Source organism: Juglans microcarpa x Juglans regia, chromosome 3D (assembly GCF_004785595.1).
Source record: "Juglans microcarpa x Juglans regia isolate MS1-56 chromosome 3D, Jm3101_v1.0, whole genome shotgun sequence".
NCBI classification, from domain to species: domain Eukaryota; kingdom Viridiplantae; phylum Streptophyta; class Magnoliopsida; order Fagales; family Juglandaceae; genus Juglans; species Juglans microcarpa x Juglans regia.
Window position 1 is genome coordinate 36,034,444 of NC_054598.1, and position 19,750 is coordinate 36,054,193.

Here is a 19,750-nt window from a genome sequence, read left to right on the forward strand (position 1 = left end):
AAGTTATGTAAATTTTTTTTAGGATGAGTCGAGATCCAAAACTTGGAGAAAAAGCCTATGCTTTAATCCCATACAAGATCCGGGCCAAATTACTTTAGGTTAAAGAGCCCAAGCTCATGGAAACAATATTCCTAGACTCCACGTTCTTCACGGTTTCACGTCTATTTTATGCCCATGCATGCACGTACGACTCTGTTTTTCATCCGCACGCACGTCTCCACCCCATGCACATGCACATTTGTTCTGCCCTCATCTCTAGGTTTTTTTTTCTTATCACCTATAAATACACATATCTCTACTATATTTCAGAAACCGCCCCCTGCCCAACCTCTTCCCTCCGTAGCCCACTTCTCCTCCACATCGTGAGCCCTCCCCTGTAGCGCAACCGTGCAGCACCTGAACCACTGTCACAAATGAGCCAAGATCACCCACTGTCACCTGAACCACTATCTCGTGGCGCTGCTGCACATATCACCCACTGTACGTAGTGCAACGAGAAGATAGCCACGCTGCAGTAGAAACCGCCCAACAAACCACCACCACCAGACCTTTTCGACTCACCAACAGCCTCTAGTCCTCGCCTAGAAAATGTCCAGCAACATCAATGAATTGCAGTGCCGCTACACCATCCAGAACTCAAGTCGCCGCCCCATGCAGAATCGACGCAGCCCGTGCATGCACTGCATCTCCACGGATCGCAGCTCCGCCTCGCCATGCGCCACCTCCACTTGACCATCACTGGAGCTCCAGCTCTTCCACCGTACACCACTGCACCATCACCATATTGTCGAGGACAACATCCTACATAGTGAAATGAAAACTCCCGTGTTTTAGCCCCCGAAAACATAGCAACGCACAGCCTGTGCCCTTGTCGTTCAAAGCCACCACACACGGTGCCATCGGCTCCACGTCGTTACCACCAGCACAGAGAACTCTGACGGTAACTCCATGCCACTCCTTTCCGCCGCGTCCCTCTTGGTCAGCCACCGACAGCACCTCCGTGTCACTCTCTCTCGGCTTACTCTATCTCTTTCATTTTTTTTCCTCATTCGTTGGTCTCTCTCTCTCTCTCTCTCTCTCTCTCTCTCTCTCTCTCTCGTCCAGTGCATAGCCGCCGAGTTCACCACCTCCCATCGCACCCTGCGCCGTCGCACGTTACCTTCTCGGTGAGTCCCTGCCGCCGCTGCACTTCTATCATGCATATGTTGTTATTTATGTCATCTCTAGTTTTTTTTTTTTTTAATTATCATAAGGTGTCTTTATATATATATATATATGTATAGACATATATATATGTAAAGTTTTAACCTATTTTGGGTACTTACCAGTTTTAACCTAATATATATATATATATATATATATATTAGGTTAAATGGGTTTTTTTTGGGTGAGAGTTTTTTTTTTTTTGGGTTTATGTTTAAATGGGTTTTGTTTTAAGTCTCATTAAATATTATATTTATATTCTCATAATATTGTTAATTAAGAAAACCTATTTTTCTTAAGAGATGAGTTTTTCATAACTTATTTTATGGAAATTTTAGTAGCCAATGTATTCTATTTATTCATAAAATGTTGTTGGTATTTTAGATATTTTAAATATTAATTTTTATTGAGTTATGTAATTATCTTAATACTTGCTCGATTAAATTCTTATTCAGTACGAATTCGATTAAGTGGATATTGATGGTTTTGGGAAATGATGGTATTTTGGGAATTATGAGAATTTTAGGTTTTGAGGAATAAATAAAATAGGCCATTTTAGCATCTTAGGCTTGAATATCGAAATATGTGATTAATTGAAAATTTACTAGAATTACGTGATTATTTTATAGGTGACGATTAATTATTATTCGACATTTTTGAGGAAAATTTCACTAAAAAGTCTAGGTATGCTAGATTTTACATAAAATAAAATAAGCTGAGGTTGACTTTTTGGAAAATATACATATTTGGTTATGAAAAGAAATTTGAACTACCTCAGTTATTTGTTCTGCATTACTCATGAGATTCTGTTTAAGAAGAAAGTATTTTCTATCATGACTGGTGTAGATATGAGCTTATTTTTGACATTATATTTCTGATCTATGCAAAAAGAGCAAATATGAAAATTTGTGCATAATTATGTAAATATGCTTTGGATTTGCTTTGATTACGAAGATGATATGATTTTGTTCAGAACTCTGTTTGGATAAGATGTGATTTCTGAAAACCTTTGGTATGACTCTTTGATTCTGAATTTGATTCTGTTTCCGCTTTGTTCAGTTACGGCCCTGCCACGGGTTATAATAGTGGATACGGCCCAACCACGGGTTACAATAGTAGATACGACCCAACCAGATACGGCCCAACCATGGGTAATAATAATGGAGAGTTTTGAGAGTCTTAGTTAATAATTTGGTTATTTTCAGTTATTTTGATTTGATGAGTTAAAAATATTTTCGAGTCTTTTGGAGAGTTTCAATTTATTTTTATGAAGAATTTATGTATTGTACTTATGAAGGAACATAGATATTTGGTTTGAGTAAATGGATTAACATTTTATGAAGTTTTTTGGATCTTATAGTTGTGTTATTGAAGTTGATATTAGTATTAAGAGCTAACTCTCAGGACTTCCGGGAATGGGGCGTTACAACAACATCTTTCCATTAGTAGGATTAAATATTATATCATCTACATAAATTTTAATAAAAAGAATATCTTCTTTTTCACGTTAATGAAAAGATCAGTTGTGTCGATCTTTCCTCATGAAAAACCTTTTGCAATCAAGAAGAGTCTCTCATGCCAAGCTTAAGGAGCTTCTTTGAGCCTATATAGTGCTTTTGTGAGTTTAGAAACATGATTTGAAAAAATATGATTTTCAAAACTTAAAGGTTGCTCAACATATACCTCCTCATTTATAAGTCCATTTAAGAAAGTACTTTTAATATCCATTTGAAAAAGTTTGAAATTTTTATAAGAAACATATGCAAGTAGCATTCGAATAGTTTCTATTCTTGCAACCGGTGCATATATCTCATCATAATCGATTCATTCTTCTTAATCGAAACCTTGGGCTAGTTGTTAAGCCTTGTTTCTAGCTAATGATGACTCTAGACTCATTTTTCTTGTCTTTAAAAACCCATTTTGCTCCAATAATAGTATGATTATTGGGACTAGGAATAAGTGTCCAACCATTATTTCTTTCAAATTGATTTAGCTCTTCATGCATAGCTAGAATTTAAAATTCATCAAGAAGTGCTTCATTTATTTTTGGGTTCAATTTGAGTAAAAAGGGTGTGATTACAAGTATTTCTAAGTGATGATTGAGTACTTACACTTCGTGATGGTTCTCCTAGAATTTGTTCTACTAGATGATATTTCACAAATTTTCACTGTGTGGTTGCATCTTGCATTAAGTTTTCTTTATCTTTCCTGACGTCTTCATGTTGGACTTCCTCTCTTGTGTTCTCTATATTGAGTTTGAGGTTCTCCATGTTATTTATAAGTTCTGTTTCTTCATCAACAGATTTCTTCAAAAGTAAAGGGCTATTTTCATCAAATACTACATGCATAAATTCTTGTACAATTTGAGTCTTTTTATTAAAGACTCTATAAGCTTTATTATTAGTAGAATCCCGAGCAATATAGCTTCATCAGATTTTGCATCAAACTTGCCTAAATTATCTCTGTCATTCGAAATGGAACATTTGCATCTAAATACATGAAAATAACCAATGTTGCATCTAAATACATTTGCATCTTCTTTTTCACGTTTAATAAAAAGAATATCTAACTTAAATCTTAACATAACTCTATTTATAACATAACATGAAGTACTTACTACTTCAGCCTAAAAATAACTAGGCAAGTTGTTCTCATTGAGCATTGTTCTTGACATCTTTTGAAGGGATCTATTCTTCCTCTCTATTATCCCATTTTGTTGAGTAGTTCGAAGAGTAGAGAAATTATGTACAAAACCATTTTTATCACAAAAAGTTTCAATATATTTATTAACAAACTCTTTCTCCTTATCACTTCAGATACTTGAAATAGTATAGCCATTTTTATCTTGAATTCTCTTGCATAATTTGGTAAAGACATTATGTGCCTCATCTTTATGAGTAAGAAAGATGATCTAAGTATATTTAGAGAAATTATTAACTATAAAAAATGCATAATATTTTCTTCCTAAACTTGCAACTCTGTTCGGTCCAAACAGATTCATGGCTATTAGTTGTAGTAGTCTAGTAGTTCAAATATTGTTTTTATTATTGGATCTAAGGTCGTCGATCTTGGTGACTTCGGAGAATGATCCTTAGATGATTAAAGTCCTAGAATGGTACACATGAATGACTGATTTTTAATGAGATTTAAGCTGAGAGAGGACTTCAGCTCCTAAAGTCTACAGGACCTTATAACCTTTTGCTTTGATACCAAGATTTGTCACTATCCTTGACTTTTCATTTTCTATTTCTTTTTCTTTTTCCAGTAATATGCGATTGGCATGGACATGACACGCGTGTACTCTAAATTTCTAATATAATAAAGGAAACACCTGATAGACATTCTATTCGAACATTCATCCATAAGAGACTCTCAGAGTTCGTCCCAACTTAAAATGTTTATACATAAACATAACCCATCATCCATAAACATAACTGTTCTAGTTAGGAAAGATCCTAAGCATCTGCCTGTCCCTCTGCAGTAGTGCCTTGCTCCCTAGCCTTTTCGTCATTACCTGAATGTTTAAAACATTTAAAACAAAAGTGATTCGAATATTCAGTAAGTAGTACACCATGCAGTGAACATACTAGGCATCTATTCTTTTTCTTTTGAAAACATGCGTATATAAATATTTACTAATCGTGAGAATGCTTTCATGCATAACAGTTTAAAGAATAAGCCATACTTTCATACATAAACATTTAAGAAATAAGCAATAACTATGCTTTCATGCATAAATATTTTAAGAAATAACTACACTTTCATGTTTCACTTTCTTTGGCCGGTACACACTATTACGCCCCGTGTGTTAGGGTTAGCGATCTTCCTTTGGACCTGGATTCTGCCCATGGCCACAGGTTGGGAATCCATTTTAGTCATGGGCAGCACTGGGTTCACTACCAGTACTACTTACCCGGCATTACAATCTGCCCATTCCTTTAGTACCATTTTCATTCATATGGCCGTTACGTATTTTCATACAATAAAACGTTCATTCATTCTGTCTTTTCTTTCTTTCTTTGATGTCAGTCATTTCTTTTTAGTCCTTTTTATTTAACAGTTCATTCGTGGAAGAACACCATTTAAAAGCATGAGTTTAAACATCATCTTTCAAGGCATCCATAAAACATTAGTTCATAGGGACATTTTAAAATACTTTCTTCACGTCATTTAAAGCATGAGTTCATAGGGACATTTTAAAATACTTTTTTCGCCTCATTTAAAGCATCGGTTCATAGGGACATTTTAAAACTCATTTATAGCATCACTTGAAGCATAAGACATGAGACATTCATTTCCTTTCCTTTACAATCAAAATATTTTCATCATCTTTCTTACTCCGATGCACATCATTTTTATGAACAAGATACATTTTCATACTATAATACATATAGGAATAATCAATAAGTTTATTGAGAGAGCATGTATAGAAATCTCATGATTTAGAACCTACGTTCATGCATTACCTTATACACATACATACAATTATAATTGATATGGTGCTTAACAAGGGCTGTCAAGAAAGGGCTTGTACATACTATATATGTTTACTCTTTCTTTAGAAAAACATTTGAAAAGAGAGAGAGAGAGACATTCTTTCATAAGAGAGCTTTGTGTAAGGAGCATGGTTATAGCTACTTACCTCTATGTTCCTCGATACTTCCAACGCCAATATAGGTCCTATTCCAATAAATAGCATAAGCGTGTTAATATTCATACAATATTCTTTAGCCCTCCATTTAAAAGAGAAAGCCACAATACTACAATATAACGTCTCTTCTATGCTTAGCATTAATCCAAATAATTATTCCTCACTCCGATTTATAAGAGAAATAACTTAAATTTTAAGAAATTCTAGCTGTCCATGGAAGGCTATTTTAAAAGCTTACATGAAAAGTAGTTAAGAATTCATAGGCTTCAAGTAAGGTCTCTTTAGTTCAAGCTCACCTTGAGTTGTGGGCATTAGGAGATAAAAATCTAGAAATTCTCAACAAAGGCTTTAAAATAGATTTAGGCATCTCAAGTAGGCTAAACAAGCTTAGGAAACATGCCATTTAAATCAATTTGTGGTCTCTCATTATAAAAAGGTTAGGTTATCAAAATTTTAGACTCTTGGGTTAAGTAGAATTTAACCAAATGAGGGAACACAATTGGGCTATTTTTACATCAAGACATGGCATGACATGGACTTAGGAAATACTTGGACAACTGTACATATCCTAATACATCATGCACAATTAATCTCTTATATCTAAGCTAACTAAGCTATAACCTATTCACATAAGAAATATTTTCTAGTTTAACTAGCATATCCCATTAAAAATTAAACATAGCATAAAATATAACAAAGTTACCCATTAAGCAACTTTAAAACCTTTAAACACTCAAACTTATGTTTTACCCTCTTAATACATTTAAAAAGCAAGATATAAAATTATAGAACCAAGCAAAACCATTGAACCAAACCTCTAGCATCCTAAAAATAGATTACCAACCAAACCTCAACACAAGGCACATGATACCAATATATATAATTTAAAATCAATATAATCATCACCTATGATTAAACCAAGTTTAATAACAGCATAGTATTTTCGAAATATAGAAAAGTACATAGCAAAAAAACTATAATACCATTCGGTTTGGGCCAAAAATAGGGCATACATATTTATTTGCAATATAGGAATTTAACTACACCAAAACACAAGTTAAAACAACTTAATTGGCCTCCAAAATCACATTAAAATCATATGAGTCAAATTAAAATTTTTACCTTAGGTTCTTAGCTCTTTTAAAGAAGCAAGATAGATGACCAAATAGTGGTATAGCCGTGTGGATGAAGAGCCAAAATGATCGAACTATTTTAACCCAAAAACTGAAACATTATGGGTAAGAAAATGGTGAAACTTGAAACCCCACATGTAAATCATACTAGGGAATAAATTAAAAATTTATTGCCTTCAATATTTCACCATTTGGAAGATAAAACAAGTTTTAGTTCCAAGGTTTGAGTCAAAATCGAATTTGAGTATGGAGGGAGTTCTCACACGGCTTGATGAGGATGAAGAAAAATATATATATATTTTTTCTTTTTCCCTTGCCATGGAGTCACAAGCTTGAAGGAGATGAGGGGAACTTGCTTTCTTGAAAATGAAAAGGAAAGAGGAAGGAAAGGGATGAAGGTGGCGTTGGCTTTAGCTTGCTTGGAAAGGAAGTGAAATCTTTTCCTTGGATGAGGGTCGACGGGTAGGAGTAGATATACCTTAGGATTAGTTTTTGTTTTTTCTTCTCTCTTTTGTTGCCTCAGCCGATGGGTGTAAGGAAAATAAAAGAATTTTGTGGCTTGCTTAGGAAGCCTACGGGCTCAAGTCTAGGGAAAGAAAAAAAAAAGATTTTGTTGCTTATCTTGGAAACCTACGGGTTCAAAGGGTGGGATGAACTTTTTACTTTAGTCAAAGTTTATCCCATAAGCTAGGGAGATGGATGGTAGAGATCTATCCACATCAAGGATACTTTTCACGTACCAATCCAATAGTAGAGAATAATTGAGGTATTTCTTAAATGAATAAAATTAAAGGACTTAAGAGAAAATATTTCAAAGTCTAAAAAAAATCATACCCTTGATTTATTTTAATAAATCATATTTTAAAAATAAAGCATACTCATCTTAAAATAAAATAATTAAAAGTAATAAAAATCTTTATCTCAAAATATTTAACTTAAAGAATTAATAAAATGACGTAAGGATCTATGTAGTAGGACTCATGTATTACATATTACTAGCATGAGGTTATAGGGTTGGCAGGTTTTAAGAATCTAGTTTTATCAAATTTAAGGATAATAGATGTTGCAAATTTAAGAAATGATTCTTGTCAATTTTGAGGATATAGGTCCGAGGGTGGATATCGTAGTTGTTTGATGGTTTAGAATGTGATCAAGTTAGTTTGAGAATACGATTGGGTGTACTAGCTATATGGAGGCAAGCTTCAATTATTTTTGGGTGGACTTTAATTGCGAATGATATTGAGCTTGGTACTACTATTATAGATACTAGTTAGAATTGGGGTGTTGAGTAGTTAAGTAATTGTCGTCCGGATAGATATATAGGCGCAATTATATTTTCGGATGAGAATGTATTGGGCTATAAAGCTCAATGCCTACTTTAGGCGGGATGTGTGGACTTTCGACTAATTGAGTGTCTTGGATCAAGAAATGTTTTGGTTTACCTCCAATGTTAAGTTGTTAGCTAGAATATGTACTGACGCGTGTAGGAGTCAACAAAGTAAACCTTGGAATTCGTTCTCAATGTGTTATCGGCTTGGCTCTTCCCAATTGCTTAGGCCTCTTTGCACTCACACTTAGTACCTCCTCGGAAAGATCATTCCATGAGTTCCCTGCAAGATGGTCCTGACTTTGCTTATTTTTAAATTATGGCCTTTTCTTTTAAATGTTTCTAAATCCTTGAAATTATTTTGGGGAAAAGAAAACTACTACTTTTGTAAACCTTTTTAGAGTTGGACTCACTATATTTTATTTTTGTCTTTCCACTTTCTTACTCATCTTATTAATTCAACCTCCTTGTCCAACTTAAAGGAAACTTTTGGTGACTTGATGCTTTGACAAGTGTTATGGATCTGATTTGGTGAATTGTTGGAATTTTTCTTTCCTTTGTGTGTTTATATAATGTTTATGTAGTTTGCTTTTGGCGTAAGGACCAATCTTGTACCCAACTACCTTGTTGCAGCTTTCTCAATTCCAATGCAAATCAGATTCCTTCCTAGTCACTTGGCGAAACAAATCTTTTGTGACAAATTGTGACATCATTCTTTGGATCGATTTTCCTTTGCCGTTTGGAAACCTTGAGTAAATCTCGACCTTCACCTCCTTATGTTTGACTTCTCATCGCCTATCTTGACTGCTCAACCTGATTCGTAGCATGGGCTTGACTTAGTGTATGGGATGCTAAGTTTTTGGATCACTTTAAGGAATTGTTGGAATGATGCTCTAGGTAGACTCTTGTACGCATTGAGTTCTTACCGTTTGGTATGTTGTTATTGTTTCTGTCATTTGGAATGCTTATGGTGGTAGTTGATCACTTGTACATTGGTGGAGTATTGGTTTTGACTAAGGATGCATTAGATTGACGCGTAATAGCTGTGAGTGTATATGAATTTCGGAGAGTACATGTCCTTGTTTCATTTTGGCTTGGAAGAAGTTGTTTTGGTAGGTGTTGAAGTGGATTCGATACGATAGTATTAAATTCAAGAGATCTTAGCCTTAGGTTTTCTTTTGGTGAGTTGATCAGAGTGTACAGTTGAAGTGTGATACTCAGTGAAGTGATGGTTGGCAATAATTGTTGTGATTATCTTCGGGAATCAGTTGTGACTAGAAGTCACATAGGAATTTAAATTTTGAGACTATACTTTCCTTTGGAGATTGAACGTCCAGTTGGAAGAATTATGGACGTCGTTAATTTTTTTTTTCGTGAAGATAGTTGTTAGATCGCCAATTTGGGGTGTGCAATAATGACTTGGAAGTTGTAGCTTAGACAAAAACGGTGGATAGCATAACCAGATTTATGAGGTAATAAAGCATTTGGACCTAGAAGTGTTGTGCAATAGTTTTGGTGGGTTACTGGAGATTCGAGCTGCATGGTCTACCTTGAGGTTTTAAATGTGATGTGCTACTGAAAGAACTAGTCATGCTAATGTGAAGTGAAAGACCTAGAAGTGTTGTGCAATAGTTTTGATGGGTTGTACTTAGTATGAACGCCTCTTTCATTTTTCGTTGCGATAATTATATTTGCACACTTACTGCATGTTACGCACACTTTGAGTACTTGTTGTTAGGGTGCGTGATCTGTGTGGTCATCATTTCAGTATCACGACTTCCACCAAACCACACGTATGTTGTTGTATAGAATACGTTGAAACGTTATTTAAAACAAGCAAAATTTTGTTTAAACTTTAATCACAATATATTCGAATGTATTTTACAATTTTCATATAACGAAAAAAACGTGTGAGAATCACTTGTGGCGGAAAAAAGCATCACAAAAAGTATTGTTTGAACGAATTTTTAAAACGTTCAAAAGTCAAACAAAATTTTCCAATATTCTTTGATAGCTTCTACAAACCGTAACATAAAAACTAGCTCTGACGTGGTGCTGCCACTTCTCCCATGGCCAACCTCAAGCTAGCGGCTCCCTAAAGCTAGGCCAGACTTCTTAATCTGAAAGTACTTCAAAAAAAAAAAAAAATGTCATTTTGATTGATGCATTTTTGTCACAAAAAAATATTTTCATCACAAATATTTAATTCGAAAGAAATACTTTTTGTGTATATATATTTGCCCAAAAAAGAAAAATGAATAAATATCATGACTCTATCTTGCATATCACGCGCGTGTACTTTTTGCAAGGAACTAGGCGTTACTAGCTTAGAGAGAGATCGAGAGAAAAAGAGTACCACGTAAATTCTAATTAAAAGGGCTCCCCATGCTCGAACAGTCGTACTTACCATATATTCTAGCTTAATAAAAGTATATTTGTAATAAATCACATTCCAAATTAAATATTAAACTTTTAATTTGTAGCTATTTAGTAATATTTCCTTAATTAAGTAGGATATATAGCACCGTCTTTTTTGACAAAAAAAGAAAGAAAAGAAAAGAAAAGAAAAACTAACAATTATATATTCCCTTAAAAAGAAAGCAAGCTGAAACATATCTACGTTATATATATACATATGTATATATAATAAGAATTATTCTATTATCAAACCGGTCATGTGTAGAGTGCCATATCATCCATGCAGTACATGATCACTTAAATGCTAAGATTTGATTTGTAAGATTCAAAATTTTAAAACTTATCTTTCAAATCAAATTATGTCACATAAACAGTGTGTGATGTGCGTAGAAGTCTTAAATAGCAGTATTCATATAATAATTGACTTGTTCCAGCATCCATAATGGAATCACAAAGTATATAACACTTAGGTTTACACCAATATTGATAAGCCATATATAAAATATATATGGGAGGTGTAAGTACCGCTGCCATTAATTGACACAAACCTCTTACAGAATCAAAACCACCGCAATGCGTGTATGATGTAGCAACCTCAATAAATTAAGAAGTGGACAAACTAAGCAAGCAAATTAATTAGCTAGGTCTGGCTTGTACATAATGTATTATTGCACAACTAACGTAAACTTTGGCACACATAGGGCGGAAATTGAAAAAAGGAAAAAAAAAAAAAAAGCTTTTATGCAATGTAGTAAAACTAACAATTCTAATTAAGCGGAAACTTCCATCATGTATCCATATGTATATGTCAATTGCTCATCATGCATACTGATCTTTGGGCAGGGTAATGGGATGAACAAGCAATGCTAACACTTGGTCCATAGTTTCACGGTCTTCCGTGCCATGCCCATCTCCATATTGGTAAATACATTGCGCCATCCTTGAAAGGTTCATTGTGATTTTGGTAAATATTTGAGAGAAGGGAGAAGTTGTAGAGAGACGTTCTTCATTGATCTTCTTCCAAATTGTACTAATCAAGGAACTAATGAATTCACGAGCATCTTTTTCACTAACACCATCATCATTCATGTAACATTGTATTGATTTTAGAACATCACCTCTCTCTAACTCATCCTGAGTTTCAAAACATGTATATATATATTGTTGGGTTTTTTACTCATTTGGAGTCCCACATCGGTGGGAGAAAAATAAGGAGGAGGCCCCATGGCCTATAAAAATGAGGTTTAGCCTCTTAGTTAATTACACCAAGTCATAAGCTTAATTAGTAACTTGTGACTCTAAGAAAAGTCATCTATTAGCCTTTTTTTGTTAAAAGGAAAGAGGTGAGAGTTAAAGTTTTACTATTGAGAAAGCTTTGTAGGTGTCATTTGGGGTGAGGAGAAAAATTGTGTGATTGTAATAATTTTTCACATAGTGTATTTTCTTCTCTGGGTCTGGTGGTTTTTCTCATTTTTTGGGAGTTTCCACGTAAATTCTTGTGTTGTTATTATTTCTCTGTTTTTCTTCATATTTCACCAAAAAGTGGATCCTAGGGGTGAATTTGGTAGGTCCAAATTCCTAACAAGTGGTATCAGAGCCACTAGGTTCTTTTTGGTGGGTGGAGCTTTGGTGTGGTAGTGTGGATACGTACAGTCTAAGGAGGTTCTGTCTAGGAGATTGGCATTTAAGTGGTCCAGTGTGACCCTCCAATCTTTCCTGGGAACCTTGAAGTTCTGTCTAGGAAAGAATAATCTTTCCTGGGAACTTACTTAGTGAGTACCATTCATTTCTACGGTAAAATTCATCGAGACAATGTCAGGAAGTAAGGCTTCAAATTCTATCAGATATGAGGTGGAGAAATTTGATGGGAGAATCAATTTTGGCTTGTGGCAAGTTCAAGTCAAGGATGTTTTGATTCAATCAGGATTACATAAGGCGTTGAAGGGCAGACCAATCCCTGAAGTTAGCAGTGATACTAGCGTGACTGATGAAACAAAGAACAGATCTGTAATGAGCGATGGAGATTGGGAGGATCTGGATTTGAGAGTAGCAAGTGCGATACGTCTGTGCTTGGCCAAGAATGTTCTTGCAAATATTCATGGAATATCTACGGCAAAAGAACTCTGGGAAAAGCTCGAAGAGTTGCATCAGACAAAAGGCGTCTCAAATCGGGTGTACCTGAAGGAGCAGTTTCATACACTGCAGATGAGTGAAGGTACGACTATTTCAGATCATTTAAGTGTTCTCAATGGCATTGTCTCTGAGCTAGAATCTATTGGAGTTAAAATTGATGATAAGGATCAAGCCTTGAGGCTCATCTGGTCTCTTCCATCTTCCTATGAGCATATGAAGCCTATTTTGATACATGGGAATGAGAAAATAATTTTTTCAGAGGTTACCAGTAAACTCTTTTCTGAAGAGAAAAGACTAGGTGGTAGAAGAAATGGTTTACCTGGAAACTTAGCATTAGTAGTAGCTGGTAATGGGAAGAGGAAGAACTCCATGAAGATGAAAGTAGTCTGCTGGGGGTGTGGACAATCTGGGCACGTCAAGAAAAATTGTCCAAGAGCAGGAGCAGGTTCTGCAAGTGGCTCCAAGTCAGTAAATGGAGATACTGGTAATGAAACTAATGTTGTGTCTCTCTCCATGGAAGACGATATCTGTTAAAGAGACATGTACATCCTCATGGCATGCCGCTAATTTCCAAAGTTGCCATGATAGAGGATGTGTTAATGTTAGCGGGTCCACAAGTTTGCACACAGGCATTGGTTTGGCATTAATGCAGGGTGTGTAGTGAAAATTTATGTCGATGACTGATGAACTTCTAGGAAAGCCAAACGTGAAAGTTGCACTATAATTTTTTAGCAAGGTTATTTTCGACATGGGCCGAAATTGAAATACTTGGAATTGGTTTATTCTGAGTGGGTATGCTATTATGGTGGAGCATTATAGCAGAAGCTATGAAGATCTTTATTGCGGTAGTGCGTGGCTGTGGGATCAGCCAAAGTCGCAAGGTGGAGATTGTTAGGTTTTTTGCTCATTTGGAGTCCCACATCGGTGGAAGAAAAATAAGGAGGAGGCCCCATGGCCTATAAAAATGAGGTTTAGCCTCTTAGTTAATTACACCAAGTCATAAGCTTAATTAGTAACTTGTGACTCTAAGAAAAGTCCTATATTAGCCTTTTCTTGTTAAAAGGAAAGAGGTGAGAGTTAAAGTTTTACTAGTGGGAAAGCTTTGTAGGTGTCATTTGGGGTGAGGAGAAAAATTGTGTGATTGTAATAATTTTTCACATAGTATATTTTCTTCTCTGGGCCAGGTGGTTTTTCTCCTGTTTTTGAGAGTTTCCACGTAAATTCTTGTGTTGTTATTATTTCTCTGTTTTTCTTCATATTTCACCAAAAAGTGGATCCTATGGGTGAATTTGGTAGGTCCAAATTCCTAACATATATATACACAGAAATAATATATTAGGCTATTATCATATGTTAATGTGTAGTGCAAAAAACTTGATGAAATTCATAACTGGTTGACAGTGCATGTGGTTTTGCTTACCACATATGTTCCGAGATCACCTGCAAGTCGTACAATCGTTGATGACCAACGGATCATATTGGGATACTCTTCAAGGCAATCCAATGCCTCCTTTGTTAATGGATTTGTGATAAAAAAAAAAAAAAGAAAAAAAATAGCATGCACTAGTATAACTGGCCCTGATATTGAAATCCATGCATTTTCAATATATTCTTGAAGGCTTGGTGTATATCCGTTGTAGTGCCACTTTGCTTCCAAGAAATAAGATCTACATAAATCTGCCCACTGAAACAATGATAGTGGAGTAATACACTGAGGAAATATAATACATAACATTATCCTTAGAAAAAAAAAACGTCAGGTAAGTATAATGAAGAATTTACAAGTCAAAGGTCTTGCCACTTTATGAAGGAATCGAATGACGTTGAGTTCTTTTTCCTTGAGAGTGTGAAAAACTATTTCATTAACCAAGTTGTGGAGATTAACGAAACATATTGCATATAATAAAGGAGTTGTTCCATTGCATTGACATCCCATCTGGAACTACAAAAGCTTAGTACCCTTAAGTCTATACGAAAACGATTAGCGATATATCAAGCATTAGATGTTCATTGCCATTAATACAAACCTCTCAACGACATTTGTGAAGAGCTCAAGTTCATCCAAAGTGCCATGTATGTCATACATATAATCTATTGTGGTTATCATCGAATTTTGTTAACATTTTCCTATTATATCCAAACTCAGGCTGAAATGATACTCCCACTGTCCATAGGAAATTGGCCATCAACCTATCCCTTGCAAAGCTCATCTTTTCTACAATACAAGTGCTCCTCCACCAGCTTTATATGAACCAAAAAAGGAATATATTAGTCTAGAATAGGTGAAATGACCGTTTTTTATTTATATAAAACCGGCTGACCCAACTGAATGAGGGGAGAAAATCGGCCAGATCAGTTTTGGCAGGTTTTGGTCATTTCAACGGTTTTTTGGTTGGTTTTGGGCCTTTAGGGCTTTTTCTTGTTGGAGGGAGAGAGATGGTGTCGGGGCGACTTGGCCTACGATCTGAGTCTCACTGAGAGGGAGAACTGAGAGATGAGAGAGAGAATCGAGAGAGATGTGAGAGAGAGGGAGAATTGAGAGATGAAATAGGTTTGACTGTCTGAGAGACGAGAGAGTCTAAGAGAGAAACTGCACTGGATAAATGGAGGGGGAGGGGGGCTCAGGAGTTAGGGCAACCTTAACCCAAAACGATGCCATTAGGTGTATTAAACTAAACAACCTCATTTACATTAATTTTTTTTGGTAAAACGCTCTTATAAAACAATGCTGTTTAACTTACTCAAGTTAAACCGTGTCGTTTTATTTAGGAATAAAATAATATATATTTAATCCGTTGGTTCACCGGTTTGAACCTTGTTCAAATCGGAATCGAATCGATCGGCATCAGTTTCTAGATATTTGGACCACTGGCCAACCGATTCTCCACCGATTTTGGAACCTGAAGGCTGGTGCCAATTGGTGACGAGCAGTTCCAATGTTCCTGTTCAGCCCTAGTTTAGAATTATAGCAATGCATTTTATTGCCTTTCGAATTGTATACCAAGTAAAGCTCCTTGTAGTTAACCTTGTTGAGAATAAAAAGTAAAAAAAAAAAGGATAAAAAATGATTTTACTTTGACACTTCTTTTAGTTCTTCTTGGTGGACTACTTGTGCCACGTTGAAATCCAATGTTGCAAGGTCAAGAAAGATATGGTTCGCATCTTTCTTGCTCCTATATGCATCAATGAACCAATTCACTTCCAACCTTAGCATCCTCCAATGCAGTGGAAGCTCTAGGGCGTGGTTTACCATTGCACAAAGATTTTGATCTTTGCTTTGCTTCACGTAGTCTTTGAGATGTTTGGTTGCAAAATCTCTTGCTTCTTCCAAGATTTTCTCACCTTCTAGCAAAAGGAATGAGGCTTCATACAAAGCCAACATTCCCTCAGTATCATTACAAAGACATTCCTTGAAACTCTCCTTTTCATTCGTGAAACTATTGAAAATCTCTGCAATTAATAAGCCATGCTAATAGTTAGCTTTAAAGAGGGGTTACTAGTGTTCAAAACTAACTGAAAAAATAAAAATAAAACTCTTATATTTGTTACCTTGGGGAACATTTATATCTGTTTTGTCTTAGCAGTCTAAATTCAAGAACTGTGGCATATAGACTCTTCTTCTTACACATCAGGATCAACACGATTAGTATTGCATATACTACTTAGTATCCTCCCTACATCATCCTCAAAGTGGTAAGATAATCCAAGTCTTTGCAAGATATCTATCAACTCAAGTTGCTTTAAAGGCTCCAATGCTTTGTGAAACATCGTTGTCACTTCTCCCTTCAGGTTAGCAATTTTTATGTTGAATGAGTCTCCCTGAGAATCCAATTTTCTCATAAGCCAAGTATCGATAATACAAAAATAGATGCAAAAAATACTAAGATAAAAAATAAATAATATTAATAGTGAAATGTATGCTGTACCACATATTCACTTGTCAGTGACCAGATACAATCATAATGCCAAATGGTAGGTTTGTAATTTGCAGATCTCCGAACAATAATGGAGTCACTTGAGTTTTCTCTAGAGACCATCCTTTTGGGAGTGGAATGCTAGGATTGTAGTTTTGGATCGAATCAAGAATGTAAGGATACATACTTGAGAAGCCTTTTAGAAAAGCTTGTATTTTTTTGGTGGGTGGGAATGAATGGGTTAGAGGTGTCATAGATATCAAGTTGTGTAGAGAGAGAGAGAGAGAGAGAGAGAGAGTGATGGGTGCATGAGACTTGTGAAAAAAAAGCTCATTTGTAAAAGTAGATACCTGTTTGATTAGTAAATAACACATACTCGACAAAACTCGACTCAACTTAGTTAAGACTCATTAAGGCCCGCTCGTTTATGCCTGAGTCGACTCGTTAGCTCGACTCGATTAATTAAAGCTCATTCATATATTGATAAATATATACATATACCTATGTATATATACATATATATAAGATATGTCTTAGCTAATAATATAATTAGCATAGTTCTTTTATAATTACATATATATTTATATATAATATGTAACTTAATTACTTATTTCCATATATTGAATATACTTTATTGCTCTACTGTATAATTTGTACAATAATTAGTAGATAAGATTTAATAATTTTAAATACTAGTATGTGGGAACCATATATGAAATAGATATATGCTATCATATTATGTGTATGTATTAATAATTTCTGTAGATATATAATATATTGTTATTATGGATAAATATCAACTAGTTAAATATTAACTATTTATAAATTTTTAAAATCTTATAATTCAATAGATGTTCTACTTGTTAGTTGTACAAATTCAATATTAGTTTTTATTTTTATTTTTTATTTATCTAATTTATTAATTATTAAATTTTATTCAAAAAATAAAAAAATAAACAATTCGAGTTGAGTTAGCTCGAGCTAGGCTCTAGTCGAGCTCTTTTAGGGACGAGCTTGAGCTCAAGTTCGAGTTAAAAATTTAACTTGCCGAGTTGAGCTCAAAAAATAAATAAAAATATCGAGCTCGGCAAGCTAAAGATCGGCTCAATTCAATTCGATTACAGTCCTAGCTGCCCCACACAAGCACACGTAACCATCACAAATACCATGCCAGCAACACCACCAACAACCGGAAACAAGTAGAAAATGAAAATATAAGTTGTAGTTGTGGAAACTTATGGCATTTATGCACCGTTCATCATGTGAGTCTCGATCTCGACGTATTTAAATAATCAATAAATGCTGTAGGGTTGATACATTCTGTTTTATTTCTCTGCAAATTCAGGTTGGAAATTTCAGACATGAATTGTAGGGATCTAATTATATTCTAGAATTTAACAAAAAGTGAGATAAACAATTAATTCAATCTATATATATAAATATAAGGGAACCTCTTGATAAACTTATTGTCATGCTACAAAAAAAAAAAAAAAAAAATCAATTGAAGAATTTAATCATTGTAATAGAATCAGAAGATTATATTTAAATAGAAATGCGATATCGACAATGACAAGATTCATAACGATACTAAAAATGTGTAAATGATAAATTTTAATGAATGTCACAAGATTAACTAGAAAAATACGAGATAATTAGCAAAGAATGTGCAGATTTGAACAAATTATCCAATTATATTTATAAAAATAGAGTTTTCAATAAACATAGTAATTTCCTCCAATATATCACTATAAGAAATTGAGTCTATTGCGGTGAAATTGGGTTTGCTGTAACTAATATCGCCGCAATAACTAGTTATTAACGGCGATTTCTTGCTCGACGCAGATTACAATCCGTGCGATTTTACTGATTTATTTTGCAGTGATTTTTAATACATTTGCGGCGCTAAATTGGCGCCACAAGTATTACCTCGACTTTTGTAGCGACTTTAATAATAATTAAGACAAATTATACCGCGTTAAAAGGTTAAACCGCCGACGTCCAATTTTGCTGCAATTGTCATTTTAACGTAGACGGCGCCAAAACCACAATTTCGATAGAAGAGCCTCAGATTTCCCCCCAAATCCCGATTTCACCTTCGTCCCCAACTTCTTCTTCTCCATTTCTCTCTAGCTGCACATATTGCAAAACCCACTCAAAATTTTCGCCGTGTCCCTTCCACCGAATGAAACCACTAACATCGGCGCGGCTCCAATCCAGTGATTATAGCGTAAGCAAATTACTCTGCTCCACCCCACCGAAAACCCAGTAATCGGCGTCTTCACTCGCATTTGTCGAGGCCACACCAGTGAAAAGGGTTCCACTTTGAGGACACCCTAAGGCTTCGTTCTTCATCATCGTCGGCCCGAGGCCTAAGTTAGTGGGTTGGAATCGATTGTCCATCCCTTCGTCTCCGGCGCAGCATCGGTTGGAGTCGATTTCCCAAGGTATGAAACTTTGTTTTATGTCTTCATGGTTCTTAATGAAACCCTAGCTTAATGTGAAGTAGAAATAGGGATGTTTTCCTATAATATTGATGCTTAGGTTTTCAGAATCACACATATTGGACAATCCCGTAAGCGAGAGTGTGTTTCATCATGTGTCTGTGAGGAATATTAAACCATTCACATGGCTTTTTCCGATTGAACCACAAACTCCAGAATGCTTGGATGATCCATTAATGTTCTAAAGAGAGAACTAAATTCCCTTTTTGTAATTATTCTTCCTCTAAAAAGACAGGCTCAAAATCAACCAAATATAACTTGGTATTGAGTTACGGGCAGGACAAATTATACCCAATGATTTTGCTTTTATACCTAATACAACAGCATTAGCATCTCATTAATTATATGCAATGGTTTAAAATTATCATTCTAAATGGATGCTGGATGAGGAATTGTTGATCAATTTGCTTGCTTGTATATAGTCTAATTTTCATAAAAGCCAGAGAGAACAAATTAGCAACATTAAACTG

The 19,750-nt window shown here is 35.0% G+C and overlaps 1 long non-coding RNA gene and 1 pseudogene across 1 annotated transcript; both read right to left on the minus strand.

Annotated features, from left to right (window-relative positions):
* Positions 1-4,468: 4,468 nt before the first annotated feature.
* Positions 4,469-5,999, minus strand: LOC121256627. The gene is made up of 2 exons (XR_005939036.1): positions 5,846-5,999; positions 4,469-4,717 (listed from the first exon to the last, which is right to left on the minus strand). It is a non-coding gene; the product is annotated as an uncharacterized LOC121256627 (long non-coding RNA).
* Positions 6,000-11,402: 5,403 nt separating this feature from the next.
* Positions 11,403-16,426, minus strand: LOC121255274 (annotated as a pseudogene).
* Positions 16,427-19,750: the final 3,324 nt, after the last annotated feature.